This window comes from Phodopus roborovskii, unplaced genomic scaffold (genome assembly GCF_943737965.1).
Source record: "Phodopus roborovskii unplaced genomic scaffold, PHOROB, whole genome shotgun sequence".
Lineage (NCBI taxonomy): Eukaryota > Metazoa > Chordata > Mammalia > Rodentia > Cricetidae > Phodopus > Phodopus roborovskii.
The window spans coordinates 23,044,103-23,065,175 of record NW_026126549.1 but is presented as its reverse complement, the minus strand read 5'-3'; positions in this window follow the sequence as shown (position 1 = coordinate 23,065,175).

The window sequence follows — 21,073 nt, the reverse complement described above, 5'->3', positions numbered from 1 at the left end:
GTCATCTCCATCTCTCTGGCTCTAAGGCTCTATTCCTTCTCTAAAATGCTTTTCACTCATGTTTGGGGGAGGGGAATTACAGCTCAAAGAAATAATTTTCTTTCTTGCTCCATGAAAGTTCAGTCACAACCCCAGGGATAGAGACCACAGAAAGCATTTTCACTAGTGTGCAAGTTCCCTAAAAGCATACATTTTAAATAAACACTTAAAATGCACAGATGAAAATATGTAGAATTTCAGAAATTCTATTTATTTATCCTAGACTACAAGAAAGGAATTGTTTCTAAGAAAATTGTAAAGATGTAGCTTTGTGAGCATGTGTCCCATGACTAGATGTCTCACACCACAGGATTCATTTATTTATTCAGTAACTTACTGATTTTGAGAATATTGCTCTGTCATATAGGTTAGCATTTTTTGTATATTTTCTAGATTCACACAGAAGAATCAAAAGCCCTTAGGCAAAGGTTGTCAGATCTGGCAAATTAAAGTACAAGGGGCCAGTAAATTTGAGCTTTAAAACAACAAAAATTTTCAAATATAAACATGTTCCAAAGTTTGCAAGGGGTGCGTGTGTACAAGTGAGCATTTGCTGTTTATCTGAAATTCAAATTTACTGAGTCTTGTGGTTTGAATGCTACCCAACATTTCATATACCGGAAGCTTGTCCCCGTGTGACAAGTGTGAAGTTTGGGGACATTAAGAAGCAGCCAGCATTTTCTGGAGGGGTGTTATTCTCAAAGGGATTAACCAAGTACTCATGGGAAACCAATTAGTTCTCAAGAAAGGTTTGTTATAAAAGAACAAGCCGGTCCTTTCTCCCCATGCTCTGACTTCTTGTATTGTCATGTGACCGCATCCTCATGGACATAGTCCCTCCACGATGCTGTTGGCTGTCCAACGGGATAGAGCCAAGGAAATTCTCAGCATAAACTGGCTCCCTTTAGTACAGCCCAAATTCTTGGGCCTTTAGCCAAACTGAGATAAATAAACCCATGTCTTTATGAAGTACCAAGACTTAGAGTTTTCAATTTTCTTTTGTGTGTATATATGTGTATAAGTGTGCACACACATGTACACATGTGTATACCAGAAGACAAACTCAGGCATTATTCCTCAGGCGCTATCCATTTTTGTCTGTTTTTAATTTTTCTTGTTTTTTTATTTTTTAGATTTATTTTTATTTTCATTTATGCATGTGTGTGTGTTACAGGAGTGTGTTCCCACAGGGGCCTGAAGAGGATGTTGGATCCCCTGGATTCTGTGGAGTTACAGACAGTTGTGAGATAACTAATGTGTGTGCTGGGAATTGAACTCAGAACCTCTGGAAGAGGAATCATCACCCTTAGCTGTGGTGGGCCGTGTCTCCATCCACCATCTTGTTGTATGAGACAGGTTTCTCGCTGGCCTGAGACTCTATGGTTAGACTGGGACGGCCATCAAGCCCTGGAGACCCATCTCCACTGCTCCAGAACAAAGGACAGCAAGCATGAACCACGAAGTCTGGTTTTTTGTTTGCTTTGTTCTGTTTATTTGTTCCTTTTTTGTTTTGTTTTTTGTTTTTTGTTCTCAGGTCTTTGTGCTTACAAAGCAAGCATTGTTTTTATTGACTGAATTCTGTCCACAGCCTTCAAGTCTCAAATATTTTGTTACAGAAATGGAAGTCAGACAAGTACAATAAGTGTCCTATATTTTACCTGGCAACACAATCTCAGGACAATTTAACTGGAGAAGGAGGAAGGGGCACTTAGAGAAAAAAGGAAAACTTTAAAGTTTTATTATGCTTTATTGCATTGTTCTTAAAAGAACCCAAATCAAAAAATCTCCTGAGCAACGCATTTCTTAAAAGCAGAAATTAGGCTTCTTTTATGTGAGTGCAAAGGTGGATGCCAAGCTGGGGTCTCAGATGGGGCGACTCTAAAATACCACAGAGAGCTCAACCGCTTCTGCAAAAGGGAAGTTGGCAAGTGATGGGTGCTCGTGTGGCCCGGCTGCTCTTTTGTACTTTGGAAGAAACAATTAAAACGGCTGAGGCATTAAACTTTAAAGAGCTGGCTTGTTCATATTCAGAAGCTAATTTTCAAAAAGAGCCTGGTACCTAGAAAAGGGAGGGGTGTCTTAAAAGAGGGCCTTCCTCCTCTTTTAAGACACTCCATTTGGTGAAAGTAATTTAAACTACTTACAAGTAAGCAGACATACAACACAGAAGTAAGAAAGCCCTCTTTTTTTTTTTTTTTTTTTTTTGCTTAGACTTGTTGATGCACGGTATGTAAATTGTAAAAGCAACAGCTTGAGACATCAAGTAAATTCTGGAAAAGATAGACCCAGAGCTAGTTTCTCTCTTCAAATCACTGAACTCTTGTGATGCAGCACACATTGGGTTAGGAGAGAAAAAGATAATAAAGCAAGTCCCTACTCAGGCAGAAGGTTACATTTAATTAGGACCAACAGTTCTCAAAGCAGGGACAGCTTACTGTGATACAGTAAAAGCTTAGTAAAAGATGTATTAAAGGTGGGTTTCACACTGGGACACAGACTCATGGGCTTGATTTCCACATGCACCATATGAGAACAGAGGAGGGTACCTTCATCAGTTCGTGAAGATTAAATATGGAAAATAAAGTTTGATACATTGCCTATCATGTAACAAATGCTTCAGAAGACAGTGACAATAGGTGTTGGCACATCTTTAGGAAAATACAGGAATGAATTAGTAGAGTTCAGGGAGGGTGTGATGGGTGTCCAACCAGGGACTGAGGTTAAAACTCGAAGTACAGCAGGCTTGAAGGTGATAGAGAGAACACAAGGTATCCAGGACAGTTAGCAACAAGGCTTTCACATAAAGAAGAAGAGTGTTTGGGGCAAGAGAGGGGACAAAGAGGCCCAATGATTATGGATTTCATAACGGAAAGCTTGCAAATTCCCTGACCTTCTTGAGATATGGAAAACTCTGATGGAATTTAAAGGGGGTGAGGTTATCTTGCTGAGCTTTTAAGTAGAGCTTTCCAAGTATAGAGCGGGATATAAATGTGCAGAGGGTAAGAGGAAAGCCGGGGGCAACTGAAGCCAAAACTCCAATGATCAGTAAAGGAGAGACCAAAAAGAGAACTATGTTGGTGGCCCAGCAGGTGAAGAGGATGACAGTGACTTTTGAGACTTTCCGAAAAATGGTTTAGAGAGTTACTAGTGCTTATCATACAAGCCTGAATTCAGTCCCTGCAACTCCTATAAAAAGTTGAATGTGGTGGCATGCACCTGAAATCCCAATACTCTCACAGAAAGGTGGGTAGTAAAGACAAGAGAGTCACCCGGAGGTGCATGGGCAGTCTGCCCTGGAATGTGCAACACAGCAGCAGAAGCAAGAGAGACCCTGACTCAAAGTAAACCCGGATGATGAGAATCAACCCCCCAAAGCTGTCTTTTCACCTCCACAGATGCACCATGGTGTATGGGTGAAATACCCCCCCTCCTCGTATACACATCATCACACAATCACACACACACACACACACACACACACACACACACACACACACACTTCATTCTGGAGTTGATGAGTAGTTAACTGGGAATGAGCAATGACAAAAAGAAGAGGGTCAAGGTTGACTCTGATACTTCTGACTGGGCCAATAGGGATGGCAATGTTGACTGAATGGGCAACACATCCGGAGAGGTCAGGGATGCAAAGAGAAATGACCTTGAAATCTATCTCATTTACTGAGTATGAGGTCCATATGCAGCATTCAACTGGGGATATCTGCCTATGAAGTCCACAGAAAGGGAGAGCAGGCTGTCTAGGGAGAATATGAGTAGAAATAGCAACTAAGAACCTAGATAAGATGGAAAACATGGGAGAGCTGAGAATGGCAGTTGAGAACATGGGAAGAAAGAAGCAAAAGTCTGGGATTATAATCTGAAACATTCCATTACAAGAAGGCCTGGTTAAAATACAGTCTTCAGATTTGGTGATCACAGTGAAGGGGGTCAATCTATTGAAAGAGTGCCTCAACAAGAAAACTGTCCTGCCAGCAAGAGCTGCAAAAGGTACCCACATCTAGTTCTCTTGAATAGAGAACTACAGATGCACAGAAAGAACTGCAGTATATACAAATAAGTCATTATGTCACTCTCTTCCCCAAATTAACAGGGTATGCCTCTGATGGTTCTGAGCCCTAGAATGACTATGAAGTAGTATATTTTGACAAGAACATTTACACAATACAATCAGTAACCTTTTACCCTCTTAACCACTAACACACAAGCAGGTTTCTATAGATCTGGGAATGTCAGCTCACATAAATCAGTGAACCTACTAAGAAAGGAGTGTGCTCCATGAACACTCAATATAAGCTGGACGTGTTTGCTTTTAAGGATACCCAACATAACTAGTCTTCAAAAGTTCTCAGTCTATTTGGAGATGGAAGACATGGACAAGGACCTGGACACAGCTTCTGTGGCATAGAGATGTAATATGAGTACTGAGCACAGTATCTAGTACAAACAAGTACACCACTCCACTTTGTTGGATGAAGGCAACACAAATACAGATGATGGGTGGGTGACTTGTCATGTGTTCGGACCATTCATGGACTGAGAAGGTGTGGCAAGGAGGGGAAAACTTTTGTAAATGATTTGGGTCTGACACAGATCTATTTGGTCTGCTCGCTGTGCATGCCCTTCAGATTGTGGAAGCCTCCTCTGTATTAGACTACGGTTGCCTATGTGGATAAATAGGCAGGTAGAAGAGAAGACCTATGGGATTTCCCAGGAGAAGCTTTGTACCCAGAAGGGATATTTGCCTAAGATAGTGGCTGCAATAACAATCATATTGAATTATTTCATTCTGTACTGAAAAATAGCCACCATTAAGATCTCTTTTTTTCTTCTTTTCCTCCATGTATTAGTGACTTTCTTTTGCTGTGATTAAACACAGTGAGCTAGGCATCTGATAGGAGGAGAATTGGTTTGACTTACCAGTTGCAGAGGGATTCCATTATGGTGCCAGGGGAAGGGAAGCAGGTACCCAGAGCAAGAAACTGAAAGATCACATCTTCAACTGCAAATACAAAACAAGGAAACACCTGATAATAGGGGCCAGGCGTTAAACTCTCAAAGCTCCCAGTGAGTTTCTTCCTCCAGTAAGGCTTTCCTACCTCCTCTTAGCATCACTACCAGCTGGGAACTAAGCGTTCAAATACCAGTGCCTGTGGAGTGAAAATCTCGCTCAAACACCCCACTCTTCCTTTTCCTCCTACTTATCTTCATCAAGTCTTAAATAGTGTGCTGACATGTTTTTTTCCTACGGATTCACTGTATGTTATTTGCAATAATAGACATTAAGGTTACCATAATTGTCTCATCACCTTTTGTCAGGGTTGAGGGCACAGGACAGTTCCCACTGGCCTCAAACTACTCCTCTTGGTTGCTTGGCAAACTAGCAAGCCACTAGAGTAACTTCACTGACCTCTAGCTGACCTGAGGAATCAATGAACAATTAATTACTATCAACTCACTCTGGAAAAGATAGTGTACTGCCATTTCTCAATCACAACTGGAAGTGCCCCTTGGCTGACAGCTGCCTGTTGGATAAACCAAGCCTGTTACTGACTCTAAGCCACACTTCCTACCCCTGTCTTACACACATGTGCACAGGCACATAGTCTCAGGCAACATGGGTCTCCCTACTACACTCCCTAGTGGTCACATACCTGAGTGTCTGGCCTAGTTATTTCTCAGCAGTAGTCTATTGGTACTGTTGGTCCTGGTGGATGATGAAGCACTTATGCCAGCATTGTCTAAGGGTGGGGAGACCAACTGCAGAGGGCAACTCAGGAAGACTGTGCCTTCAGTTTGCTTCTTATGACATCTCTATAGATGCAACTTTTTCTACCATTACTGTTTCCTACATTTTCAGTCTTGCTTCCCTAACAATCTTATTACTCCTCATTCTACATTTTCCATGGTCACCTGACCACATACCTTACACATTTCCTACCTCTCCCTATATAGCAAAACATGGTCAGCATGGTCAGTCTTTCCCGACACCCCACTTAGTAAGTCTATGCCAACCTCTTCAGCTGCCACTCCTCCATACAACCAGGTACCCTCCTGATCTGAATGCCAGTAAGAGGTACTGACACTATTGTACCTACTAAGGAACAAACATAAGGCCCCACTCCTCATGTGTCTCCCTCACTTATTGCCCAGCAGAGAACAACTTTAAAATAAATACCTCCCATCCCTTTTCATACTCGCCTCACAGGCTGTTCCATCCACAGAAGAAACAGTTCCCTCATTTGGCGAAGTTAAATAGAATAAAACAGAATCCACTGGCCACATCCACTGGGATCAGAGTCCCAGAATGCAACATGGATGCTTCTCAAGACTTCTTGCTTACCCCTGGTTTCGTCTATAGCTTGCCACCCTCTTTCTCTTGATGTGCCAATCATAAGGGAGGCTGTGGTCTTTAGGGTGTGAATTCAGACCCAAGAGCCAGTTAGATCTTGTCTAATTCAGCCAGATAACATCACTGACCCTTTTAGGACAACTGTTTAAATCTAAGATTGCTGGCATATACCTCTACAGACACAGCAATAGCAACCATCATTGTTTTTATAATGATGATGTGTGCCTTTTCTCACACTTGGAAGTAGCAGGAAGCTAAAGCCTTCCTGCTCTTACTGATCTTCACAGAGAATTGTCTGTCTTGAGTGTCCCCTACTGGGGCTGAAGTTTGTCTTCAGAAGAGAACTCAAAACGAATTGGAAAGTCCTCTCTCCAGCCTGCAGGAGTTCAACAGTCCCTGGGGCCCAGATATTAAATCATACCGGAATACTGTGTATCTGCCTGCAGAAAGAGGAATCAATTGAGACCCAGTATCTAAAAGCAGCCCCAGATTTATCCTTCCTCTTGACAGCCTACAAAATGTTGGAGAATAGTCCCCTGTCTTTCTCTAGACAATAAAACAGAATCTATTGCCCAGAAATTGGCCCTGAGAAAGTTCATTGTTCAGACCCATGCTTTTTTTCTTCCCACACCCCACAAAAAGGAAGACCCAAACTTAATCTCTCCACTGTCCGCTCATTCTCCAGGAAAGCAGTGTCTCTGATATGGAGGTTGTTTTGGTTTGGGGAAATCTTGATGGAGATAAATTTTATATCTACTTTTGTTTGACCAATGCATTATATTCTTCCCTTGCCACACCACTCCCAACATGTTCCCCCCAAAAGATTTTAAAATCCAGACACCGCTTGTTTCCATTCAGAAAATCTGCCTATTTATTGTTTGGAAAGTAACAAACTCAAATTAAAATCCAGGTTCATAGGGCAAATACAGACCCCCCCATCTGACTTTGGAATTTGCCAGGCCCACATCAAGCTAACTACTAACATCAGGCAATCACTCATCACACCTTGTGAACCCCACCAAGGCCAGTACCAAATAACCACAGAGTTGTATCATCTACAGCTCTCATTGTAAAGAACCAAAGGGCAATGCATGGGGTGTGAGGGTGAGGGTGGGGTGGGGGGCACTTACACCACTCCCAATCTTGCAGTAGTAGCTCACCTTGTGGGTAACAATTAACCTGATGCGAGAGGCCCACATAAATCAATCACTATAGGAAAAAAATGTTATTGATCTTCAGTACTAAATGTGTTGACATGGTCTGTGGCCTGGCTCATAGCTTTGTTTTCTGTGGTGAGATTTTGAGGAGGAAGCAGCCAATAGAGGATTTTGGATGTTTCCAGACAGCTATGCTGGGTATTCTGCCTGTCATGTCTATTCTGATCTTCAGGGCTTGTTTCTCAGATTGCATCTAATGTCTGCTATCAAGCTTCTTGAACTTCTCAGTTTTATAAACATAATTCTCAAATTATGGTCTATAGGACCCCTGAACAGCCAATATCTCTGGTGGGATGTCTCTCCCTTCTTCCTCTGCCCACACTATCTCTTCCTTCTGCTAAATAGTTATTCTTTCATGTTCAGACCATAGCCTAGACACCCCTTGGTCCAGGAACTTAAATCTTCTTGGTCATATTCTGCCCGAGGAGATCCACCTGTATTTTCAATAGAACTTTAAGTCTCTGTTATGGCTGGTTTTGTGTGTCAACTTGACATAAGCTAGAGTCGTCAAAGCGAAAGGAACCTTAGTTGAGGAAATTCCTTCTTGAGATCTAGCTGTAAGACATATTCTCAATTAATGATCAATGGGGGAGGGCCCATGGTGGATAATGCCATCCCTGAACTGGTTGTCCGGGTTTTATAAGAAAGCAGGCTAAGCAAGCCATGTGAGCCAGCTAGTAAGAAACACACCCACAGGACCTCTGCATCAGCTCTTACCTCCAGGATTTTGCCCTGCTTGAGTTCCTGTCCTTGACTTCCTTCAGTGATGAACAGCAATATGTAAGTATAAAGCAAACACAACCCTTTCATCCCCAACTTGCTTTTTGGCCATACTGTTTAATTGTAGCAATAGAAACCCTAATTAAGACAAATTGGTACTAGGAGTGGGGATTGCTGTGCCAGACCTGACCATGTTTTAGGGATAATTGTGGAAGGACTCAGGAACTTTGAGCTAGAAGAGCCATTGAGTGTTAAGAGGTCTGTAGGGTGTTCTGTGGGAACTTGGAAGATAAGACTGTTGAGAGAAGTTCAGAGGATGGGGTCCTGGACTTCAAGGTTTCTGAGGGAAGTTTAAAGACTCTGTGAGAGTCCTTTGTTATTCTGACTTAAGAGTCTGTGGTTATCAACAGGTACTAGATGAGGGCTCCATGATGGTGGATAAGTTAGTTGTTGATCTCAATATCCAGGAAGGGCATTTATGGTAGCCTTTCCACGGTTGCTCAAATTGTTAGTTGCCGGCAGTCTTGTAGGTCTCTAGACCTTTCTTTAGGTTCTTCAGTTTTCTCTTCAAACCAATAATGGCTCCCTCTTTTATGTTTGTTCTCTCTCTCTCTCTCTCTCTCTCTCTCTCCTGTCTTTTATTCCTACCCTGACTCAATCTCCCTAATCACATGTGCTTTCCTCTCCTCCCCTCACTTCCCCTGTGCTCTGGGGGACTTGTCCCTTCCCCCTTCTGTGAAGGACTTTATATGAATCTCTTGAATACACCTTGTATCCTAGTTCCTCTGGTGGTGTGAATTATAGGCTGGTGATCCTTTGCTCTAGGTCTAAAATCCATATACGAGTGAGTACATATCATGTTCCTCTTTTTGTGACTGGATTACCTCATTCAGGATGGTTTCTTCTAGTGCCATCCACTTGCCTGCGAATTTCAAGATTCCATTATTTTTTTTTCTGCAGAGTAGTATTCCATTGTGTAGATGTGCCACATCTTCATTATCCATTCTTCAGTTGAAGGGCATCTAGGTTGCTTCCAGGTTTTTGCTATTACAAATAATGCTGCTATGAACATAGTTAAGCACATGTCTTTGTTGCATGGATGTGGATCATTTGGGTATATGCCTAAGAGGGGGATTGCAGGGTCCTGTGCTAAACTAATTCCCATTTTTCTGAGGAACCGCCATACTGATCTCCAAAATGGCTGTACGAGTTTGAAGCAAACACCCACAACTAAACACTGAGTAGAACTAGAATCCAGATGCAGACAGAGAGGACAAGACCAAGTTGCAGAAACACATAGAGACAGCAGACCTGAACAAGGAGGAGCTAACGGGCCCCCAGACTTATAGCTGGGAGTCCAGCATGAGACTGATTCAGACCCCCTGAATATGGGTCTCAGCTAGAAGGACTGAGCAGTCTAAGGGACCTCAGACAGTGGAACCAGGATGTATTCCTGGTGCACAAAAGGACCTTGCGGGCACATCCCCCATGGAGGGATACCGCCTTAACCTAGAGACAGGAGAGAAGCCCTAGTCCCTATTTCAAATGACTTGACAGATTTACATGACCCACCTGGATGGCATTGCCCTACATGTGGAATTGGAGTGGGGGATGGGAGGGGAGGGTGGTCAGGGTGCATTGAGGGGGGAGAGGGGGTAAGAGGGAGAAAGAGAGGAGGGAGGGAGAGGGAACTGGGATCGACATGTAATATAAAATAAAGTAAAAAAAAAGAGTCTGTGGTTAACTGGGGCTGGTGCTGAAGAATCAGCTGTGATTAACACGATACCAGAACTACAAAAGCAAAACTTTGTTTTGCTGGGATACCTGATATTGGTCGGGTGGAGCTAGGAAATTAGAGGTGATTGAGAAGAGACCAGCATCTCTGAGGTGAAATCTTCTGAGAGCACAGAGAGGCTATCTTCCAGAAGTGGCTAAGGTTGCACCTCATGATAGTAGCTAGACTTGGTAATGTGGAAGCATCACCCAGGAGGTACTGGTTTGAAGGCATGAAGAAGTCGTGGAGAGCAGCTGAGGCTTGGCACTGTAAGAGGCCAGGAAGGTCCATTAGTGAAGGTATAGCCTCTTTAGCATTTGAAGGCCCAGGATTAAGAGGTCATGCAAAGAAGTTGATGTGTAACACCATGAAAGGAGCTTATGAGAGGCTATTGGTGAAATGAAGCCCAGTTATAGCACAAGACCCCAGCATTTTGGAGATGCCAGTACCATGGGTGTGAAGCTTGCCAGAGCCTAGAGACAAACTGTGTGTGCCACAGGGGGCAAAGCCAGAGAAGGGACCCAAGACCTTTACATGGGTCCAAAATATCACAGTGGATCCCAGATAATTGGATATTGAGTTATTTATGCCATTGGAGTTTAATTTTTCTTGGTTCAAATTTTAATACTGCCCTGGTTCTTTCCTCTTGAAGAAGGCATTTAATTTTGAGTTTTTAAAAGAGTTAACAGCTGAGAGAGCCTCTTACAGCTATTATTACAAAGGGCCACAGAGTAGGATCTTAAACAGTATAAGTTTACTTCTTACAATCCAAAAATCAAGATCTGAGGCTTGAAGGGGCCTTGAAGACTGAGAGCAAGCATCTTGTCTAAGCATCTTCTCCTCAGCTTGTATATAGTTGCTTGTAGATAGTATACTCTGAAAATAATGTTTTTGTAAAGATAACAGTCACATTGTATTAGGACCACTCTAAGGTCCTAATTTTATTCTTAATACCTCTGATAAGACTTGTTTCTGAACAAGGTTCCATTTTGAGATAATGATGGTTAGGATTTCACAGATGAATTTGGGGAGAACAATACAGTACATCAGGGTCCTCTTCATTCCATATCTTCATAAGCTTTTAACTACTCTCATTCTTCTCTCGCCCACATCACTAGTCACCTGACTTCCCCCTCTACTCCCAGCCTCTGGCATAAGATAGTTAGTTCTCTATATTGTTAATTATTTCACATACTTTCTACTCCCTTCCTTTTTAAAATTACTCTTTGCTGTGTTTCATAATGCCTTTTGCTATTGACAGCAAGGGCCATAGGTGTCACAAGGATTCCTGAGCTACCCGGCATCTGGGGATAGGATGGGCTGGACAGATGTTTGGAGCCAGGCTGCTGTTGGCAACATTGTCATAACGACCCATCTGCCTCACCTCGAGGGAGCTGCCACCACTGGGGAATGTGTGTCCCTGCTTGGCAGAGTGAGCATCAAGCTAATTTTCTGGCTCCATTTTTGAATCTACTTGGCGGTTCCAGGAATCCAGCCATGTGCTCTAATGGGCCCTTGTCATTAGAGGCTTGGCAAATGCTCCCACTCTGGGGCTTCTCAAAGCCCAGGAGAGCTGGCCAAAGCCTGAGAGGCACCAAGGCCATTTTCAAAAGCAAAAGGGCAACACGATCATAGTCCGACATTTTTTTAAAACCTGCATTTATTTAGTAAATAATGTATGTTAATGCAGCATGTGCTATATTATGCAATAATTATGGAAACAGCCTGATTCTTCTATCCCAGACCTCACTTGTCCTTTGCAGCTACTCAGCAGGGCTCCCACACCCCCCTCCAACCAGTCAGTGGAGAAGTCCATGAAAAGACAGTCAATATTAGAGGTCATCCCCTGGCCACCCAACCCCACTGGCCTTCCAGATCTCCCTTCTCCCACAAAAGCACTCTTATCACCTTTCACAGATGCTCCCCAAAGCAGAAGACCTTGCCAACCCTGTTGGCTTGTCGAGATCTCCAGGGTTGTCTTCTCAACCCTTACAATTTTGGCTCAGGGTGACAAACAAAGGTATTGCAATTCAATCATTTCTTGTTTGTCTCTAGGGCAGACCACAGAGCTAAGAGCCGACTTTTTACTCTTTATTTCTCAGGTCACCAGACAGTGCAAGATCCAAGCCAGAAGGGCTGACCTCCCCTACCAGAAATTCTAATGTGAAACCAGACCAATGTTTGCTAAGCACAAATGTGTGGAGCAGAAAGGTGGCTGGAACAGTGCATGAGGGACCTTTCCTAAGTGTTGAACTATTCTGATTCTTATCTGAGGTTATCTAGATATACACAGTTTTCTAAACCTACAAAACCATAAAATTAAAATCTGCATTCTATGCCAGGTAAACCAGACTTCAATAAAATTGATCGAAGGGAAACAAAAGCCCAATGTCATCATACCACAAAATAGAACCAGGTTTCCCTAGTGTTCTGACAACAGTGACGTTCTAACCCCATCCTCAGTAGACATCTCTCCTAACAAGCAATTATGGTGACACACTTGCCCCATGGTACTTGTTAGAACATAGGCCTGTCAGAGAGAGTACAATGCAGGGCAATGTTTCAGGTCCTATATTATCAAGAAAAATTTGTCTTAACAAGTTTTTTTTTTTTTTAATTCACATAAGACTTCTCTTTTTACACTCATATAAAATGGCTCAGAGTCCAGGACCAAAAGTGTAGTTTTGTGTCTGGCAACACTTAAGATCTCATGGCATTTTAATTTTGCATAGAAGCTCTCTGTTCTTTTAGCTATAAAATGAGGCTCCAGACTGACTAATTTGAGACAGGGTTCATTACTTCTGTGTGCTGTTGAAGTCATGGACCCCTGATACATGCTGGCCCTTTCACCAGCCTTTTTCTGTCTCCTGAATTTTGCCATCTGTTCATTTTCCTCATCTCTTTTCCAGTGGATATTTTTGCTTTCTTTGTATGCTGGCAACTCAGAAACATGAAGTGTTAAGGAAAAGAAAGCAACCTCTCTCTTCCCTTAAGACTTCTATTGAGTACTCCTGGGGATCAGAGATATGTATGATTTGATTTCCCTGGGTGGTAAGTTTTATTAGTATACTTAGCTTGCAAATAAAGAAAGTGAAGCATAAACTAGTTAAAGGGACTCATCTGAGCTTCTGTAGGTCATGTGTGTCCATCAGAGTTGTAACAGAAGGTTCTTGGACTCCAGAGCCCATTTGCTTGACATTGCCATACTTTTATATAAGATTGGTGACATCTTCTTTTCCTAATTAAGAAAAGATCATACCTTAACATGACTACCAACATAGAAATGTTTCATCTAATAAAAAAAAGTCTGATATAATGACTCCTTCTTTTATTGTTTTCCAATACTTTACTTGAAGTCTTCTGGTTTCTATTGGCCTGGAAATGGCAATTGTAATAATTAAGCAACAGGTGACTCTCAGAACAAACTCACTCCTGTACTCTACTGTTAGCCCCACAAATACCACAGAGTTACAGAAACTGCAGTGGAGACAGAAAAACTTCAAGATAGATCAGCTTTAATTTAGAATATGTCCAAAAATGCATTTACCAAACTGTATCCTTCCCAACAGAGCATTTTTGGAGACATTGACATACATTATTTGAAAGGCAGTTCAAGCTCAAAGGAGGTTAAGAAATCCTGATTACATCTTACTAGAGTGAGCTCCAAAGCTTCTATGACACCATGTGAAGTATAGCAGCATGCTTCCTTTGAGTTCAGAAGGTTCCAATGGTGACCAAATTATGAATGCTGAGGGTGATCAGGAGCAAAGCGTGGCTTTTGCCAAAAACCTACTAACATTTTGAGGAAAACCACAGAAAGACACTTGAACTGTTCAGTAAGTAGAAGACAAAATGAAGATTCTGACAAGTGAATGTGATCACCAGTTTCCAATATCACCTCCAGTGATTTTTACCTCTTAGCATTCCCCCATGTAGGCCTCTCCTACATAATGCTGGCCTGTGGGACCAAAAGAGTATATTACAAAATGAAGGACTATGACTCCACAGGTAAGGCCATAACATTTTGGCTTCGTCTTTGCCTTTTTGTGCATTGACTTCTGAGGGACTCTAGCTGATAAAAAGATCTGTGGGAAACTCCTAGTGGTGAAGAGTTAGCACATTCATCCTGATGTCCTCATCCAATTATTGGAGTAGAAATCTAGAAGACATAGAACCACCATTTTCCAACCTTGTGAACTCTACCTTGTCAAGCAACAAAATAAGCAACAAAAACCTTTCATTTGGAATATTTTTTTCCTAACTTATAGGAAGGAAAACTGATAGATTGAGTACTATACATGGAGTTCAAAATTTCATCCTATGAGTTGGATGTTGAATGTTTTATTTCATCTAATACAAAATACCACATTGCATCAATTAAGCTATGTAACAAGAGCATATGATGTCACCTAAAAGAACTTCTTGCTTGCCTTAGACTGTGAACCCATAGCTGCAAGAAAATGCCTAACTGGCAACTGGAACAGAAGTCCCAGTTGTGCTTATGGAGCTGGGTGTTGGTGGTGCACACCTTTAATCCCAGCACAGAGGCAGGCAGATCTCTGTGAGTTCAAGGCCAGCCTGGTAAATGAGAACTGCTTCTAGAACAGCCTCCAAAGCCACACAGAAACCCTGTCTCGAAAAACAAAAACAAAACAAAAAAGAGTTGTGCTTATGGAAAAGCTAACTGTGGTACCTGGAGAACTATGAACCCCACTCACCAGCTCTGATCCTGTTCTTTAAGAGCTAATGAACCTACTCTTAAGATCCTATAGCCAAGGAAATCACAAAAGCTCAGCAAGAGAGCACATGCTATTTATTACCATTCTGATACTTTGCTACAATGACTTTTAGTTATATCATGAGAGACATTTGGGCTATTGCCTAGAATATGATACGTGGTGAGTATAACAAACTAGTTAAGATTCAGCATGGAGGTTTGATGGTTAACAGTACTTGCTGCTCTTGCAGAGACCTAGCTTCAGGCCCAGAACCTGTTGTCTGAAGGCTCCCAGTTGTCTGAAACTCTAGTTCCAGGGGATCTGATGCCATCTTCTGGCCTCCCAAGGCAGCAGGTACAGGTGGGGGACATATACACACAAGTGGCAAACACATAAAAATAAAATAAGTATTTTTTAAAATCCAGCATGAAAAGTTTCAAATACTAGTATTTGCTTAGTCTGAATCTTCTTTCAAATAATAATTAAGAAAGAGATGCCATAATAAATGATTATGCCCACGTACTTTCACATAAGGTAAGGGAGGGGACATTTTCCCGAGCATTAGAGCAAGTATAATAAAATACTGTTTTGTGGAGCCCCTTTCTTGGAAGGAACACTCATAAAACTTTATCATACATATATTTGCTTTACTAATGCCATCATTTAATCTCCTTCCTGGTTTTTAAAAAGACATCTTTATTACCATGTGGCAGAGACCCCAGACTAATTGTATTTACAGACAGTATCAAAACATCTTCTGGAAGGGGCTAATTTTCTGAAGGAATTCAATGGTGGAAAAACCACATGGTTCCCCCCCCCCTTTATCAAATACCACACTTAGGTTTTCATTAAGATTATAACTACTATCCCTGTGAAGCAGCCAGCCTGCCCTACTGATTAACCTTATCTGGTGTCTCCTTGTTCCTTCTGGGTCACGCAGGGACCATGGGAGAGTAAACATTACCTGCAGCATTACCTTTTCACCTCTTCCTAATCTTTCTGCAGGGCTCCTAGCAACTGTCCTGCCAAAGAACCCAAGGAAGAAGTGGAGGGGTGTGAAGTCAGACAAAGCGGCTGGGACTTTGGGCTAAGATCAGCTAAGAGGGATGCTGGAGGACTCCATTCTAGGATCTCCCCCAAAGATGTCAAACCGATCTGCAGAGACACTGGTTCCACCCAGTGTGACACAGATGACACAGTGCTGAAGCAAAGTGGGTTTAACCCCAGGGCTCTTTGTTCTCACATTTCACCCAAAGACAGGAGGAGCCAAGCACCCCATCTTTGAGCAGAGCATTGAAGAAAGGGTCATAGAGCAACGCCGTCATGCAGGGAGGTGTGAGTATATGCTAGGATGGCAATGGCATGTATAACCTGCAAAGGTCCACTCCTGCTGAGCTATTCCAAGTAGACAAGCCTTACCCTCCAAAGGGTTCCACAGCCTTCAAACAATACTACAAGCTGCTCACCAAGCTTGGCTCAAGCCATGAGTCTGTGGGAGACACTTCATATTCAAGATTATCAGAAAGGTAAGTAAATAGTATACAAACCATTATCTAGACTGTGTGTTTTTAAAATTACATTTATTGCATTACACATACACACACACACACAATCACCACCACCACCACCACACCACCACACATGTGGAAGTCAGAGGACAACTTGTAGGAGTCACTTCTGTCCTCCCACTAGGTGGACCCCAGGGATTGAACTCAGGTTGTCTGTCAGTCTTGGTGACAGGTGTCTTTACCTGCTGATCCATCTCACAGGCCCAGGCCAGGCCCTCATATACTTTTAGTTTGACCATAGGCAAACTATATATAGTTCCCTATATAGGACATGGCCACATATCACTCTGCACTCTGTGATATCTACACACTCTGTTCACTCCAGGTTGGCATAGCCCAATGGAATCATTGTGTATTAGTCAGGTTCTCTAAAGAAATGGAACTGATAGCATGGAGTGCATACACACACACACACACACACACACAAAAACACACACACACACACACACACACATCGAGAGAGAGAGACAGGCTTGCAGGATATGGTCTGGGTGGTTCAAAAATGGCTGCCTGACACTGGTGAGGCCAAGAATCCTGTGGTAATATATTGTTTATGATTTATTAAAGCCGCTGAAAATCAAAATAGCAAAGCAGCCATACCAGTTAGCAGTAGAAGCCAGGCAAACACCCTTAACCCCAGTACTTGGATTAAGAGGTAGACGGATCTCTGTTAGTTCTATGCTACACTGAGCTACAGAAAATTGTTCCAGTCCTAAAAGAAACAGCTCACACAAAGGTGATCTCAGAATCTGGGGGCACACACCTTTAATTCCAGCACTAGGGAGGAGGGGTGGAGACAGGAGGGTATGGCTGGGTGGAGAAAGGAATATAAGGAGGAGGAGACAAGAATTAAGAGCCTTTAGCTTCTGAGAATTTGTGGAAACAGGATTGCCATTTCAGCTGGGAAGAGGTAAGATCTACTGACCTGGCTGTTTTGCTTCTCTGATGTTCGGTGGCTTTAATAAATCATGAACAATATATCACCACAGAATCCAGTAGTTTCTCAGTCATGAGGCTGGATGTCTCACTGTCCCTACCTAGCACTACAGGCCTGGAGAGCTGTTGGTCTTCTATTTACACTGAAGGCCCCAAAAAGTTGATCCTAATTTGATGAATGAATGTCATAGCCACAGACCAACTGAGCATCCCCTCACATGCAAGGCAAGCAGGTAAGAAGTAAAGATCTTCTGTTGTGTCCTTTTATCCAGGCTTCCCCAGAAGGTGCTGCCCGTGTCTAAGGTGGGTCTTCCTGCCTCGGGTACTCTAATCAAGAAAATTCCTCAGGAGAAGTGCCGACGCCTGTGCTTTAGTTGATTCCAGATCCAGTCTGATTGACCACCAAGAATAGTCAACACACACTGTTTCTCCTATGTAAACCCAGCCCTGGAAATGGCCTCTCCATGCCCCAAGTGGCTCCCTGAGTATATGCTCAACCTTGTAAGTGCTATTCCTGGGTCCACTTTTATAGTGGTTGAACTAATCCCTGTAGTCTATGAGCCTATCCCTCATAGGCTCGCATATTTGAACACTGTGTCCTTAGCTGGTGACACTATTTGGGGAGGTTTTGGGACTTTTTTAAGGGTGGAAAGTTTGTTGCAAGAATTGTGTCCCTGGAGACAAGCTTTGAGAGCTTACAGTCATACCCCATGTCCAGTTCACTCCCCACTTTGTGCATGTGGTTGATGAGATCTCTCAACTTCTGCTCCAAACAAACACTTGCTGACATGCCTGCCCAACCATCATGGACTCTCCCTCTGAAGCCATAAATCAAAATTAACTCCAGTAAGTTGATGTTTATCACAGGAACAAAAAGTAACTAATACAACTTTGGAATAATCATGGCCACACAGAACACAGAGAGAGATTTGCTTGCATAACCTCTTCATAAGAGGATGTAGCACCCTTGAAAATGGCCTAACTGGAGGAGGTGTGTGTGTGTGTGTGTGTGTGTGTGTGTGTGTGTGTGTGTGTGTGTGTGATTTATCTTGAGGCAAAACTAAGATCCCACCACCTGCCATTTCTTTTCAAATTAATAATAATAGCTAAGAGAAATTGAGAATCAGATAATGAGAGAATAATTAATGTTGGGTTCTTGCTACTTCTGAACACAGCACTTGTAAGTAGCCAACAAGGTTGATTTTTGCTCTTCTCATTTGCATGAGAAGAATTTCCTTTAATTACTTGTCTTCTAATGTCATCCCCATTGTTCAAGTTATATCGGCTGGAATCAGCGAGCAAGCTGAGAATGTGCTGCTATGGAAAAGAACACTCACAATCAAAGGCCTAGTGATGGTAAGACCTGCCTTTCAGCACCCTGGGAGACCCTGTAGCTCTGTACCTTGGTCCTTATATGTGTGTAGAGGGGGTGGTGCAGAGAGTCACTCTGCTTTCAAAGTCCCTCTTTTTTCTTACACGGCTGAAGGAGGGCTGAATTTTCATGAAAAGCCATAAACTTTGTTACCTTCTATGTCTGGTTGTATAGCACAGTAAGCAAGTCTGCTGGGTGGGGCATCTAACCTCCAGGGAGTATAAGGGGGTCACCATCTTGTTTTATCCCACCAAAGAATGGATCCCTCAGCTACAAGATCCTACAGTTCTCTTTCAAGAAAATACTTCAAATCTTATTTCTATTTGAAACCTCCTGATATTTAAAAGAAAAAAATAATGTTTGGTGCTGCAGTCAACTCAGGGCCTTCCATGTGCTAGACAAGTGTTGTGCTATTGACCTGTAGCTCTAGTCCTTTTCAATTATTTTATTTTACTCTTAAGATGGACTCTTAGGTCAGGGCATAGTGGTAGAACATTTGCTTTGCATATGTGAGGCTCTGGGTTCAATCCCCAATGCTAGAGAAAAATTCAGTCAGTCTCCAGTCTTACAAAACTGCTCCACCAAATGCTGAATTCACCCTAGAACCCAGAAAGGCTTTACTTCTGGCTCTACTATATCTGCTTTCTGCATAGCTGAGATTACAGGCATGCACCACCAAGCCTGGGTACAGGTATGTAAATATTTACAGTAAATTCTGCCTGAAACAAACAAACCAAAGAACAAATAACAAGAGAACAATAATAATATGACTTTTGAAAAAAGGTTAAGTCAAAAACAGACCTGCCAATCATGGGGAACAGAAGGGTTCCCACGCTCCAACCTCAGGATCCCTGCTACCTTTGGACCTTTGCGGAGAAGTTGCAATTGGTTATTTCTCTTCCTGGGGTGTGACTCATGCTACAGAAAGGGCAAGATGTAGGTGCTTCCTGTAGGAGATGCTCATTGATTTTCCCCTAACTCCACACGTTGTGACAGCAGGAAATGACTCTTTACACTCCTCATTGAGGTCTCTGGGTCGATGACATTTGCCACACCCCTGTGCCTTCAGGTATACATATAAGCAGCTTTTCTTTCCAAACTGGATGGATGCAATGGACTGTCCTTGCATGTCACAAAGCAGCTGTGTTTAAGAATGTCTTAGTTATAGAGGAACACACAGGTTTGGAAGCATCTTAAAAAGCATATGACTAAGTATGAACAGGGTCATCAGAGAGCATCGGCTTTTACAGCGTGGGCTGTTCAGAGGACAGCCCATAATGCACTCTCCACAGAGACTCAGAGAGGATATTGATTTATTTTAGGAGCAGAGGGGTTCAAAATTATATGGCTCACACAGCTGAAGCCACTGTTTTGCCACTCTAGAACTTTCTGACAAGGAACAAAGCCAGGGAACAGCCAAGTGACAGAGCTGGGAGGAGGAAGAAGAGGAAGATAGTTATCTGGTCTCTGTAAACCTTCCCTTGGCTGTAGCACACAAGTGAATCTTTTCAACACAACCAACCTGGTTGCATGTAGTGGCCACTGTAGTTGACAGCCATCCCTGGGGACACCTAGTCAGTGTCAGCAGGAAGGTAATGGGGAAGGCCACTCTGTGAAGGGCTGTGGCCTGATGGTGCTGGCAGCCAAAGACTTCCCAGGTTGACTTGGCTGGTCCTCAAAGTCCTGAAATGCCAGAAGACATCAGGCATGTCCATAGTCAAGACAGACTGCAACGAAACCAGCTTCCCAATACCCTGATGGCACATCTGTCCTGACCAGAATAAAGATGTCTGATGCTATCTCTTGTTCTGGAAAGTCAGGCAAATGGAAGGAAAAGTTCTGCACAGTTGCAAAAGATAACTCAGAGCCAACATTCACCATGAGGGCCTGGGAGAGAACCTTGGCCCAGAGGATCTGGAGAAGGTGTCCCTAGAAATGGAGTAGGACTTACAAACTGGAGGTCATTTTTGTGCTGTCTGCTTCTACAAGGATTATTAGAATGAGTTAAAACAGAGCACACAAACTATGTCATCTTTTTCTTGCTATTTAATGGAGTGAAGATTTTGTCCTTCCACATCTGGCCCCATTAATAATTAGACTGAATTTACAGAAAGAACAATCTTTAGCTAGTAACCCAAAATTGAAGGTGTTGAGAAGAATGACCTGTCTAGAGAACTCTAGACATCATCCTGCCTGCCACTCCAATCTGAATTGTCATTTTCAGGCTCCCATGAAGACAGAAACTTGAAGAGGAAATACTGTAGCTGATAGTAGAGAGGATTACTGAAGTCCAAGAAAGATGACTCATGTTGCCTGGGTTTCAGTGGAGTGAGTCTGTCTTAGAAAAACCTGGCCCAAAAGA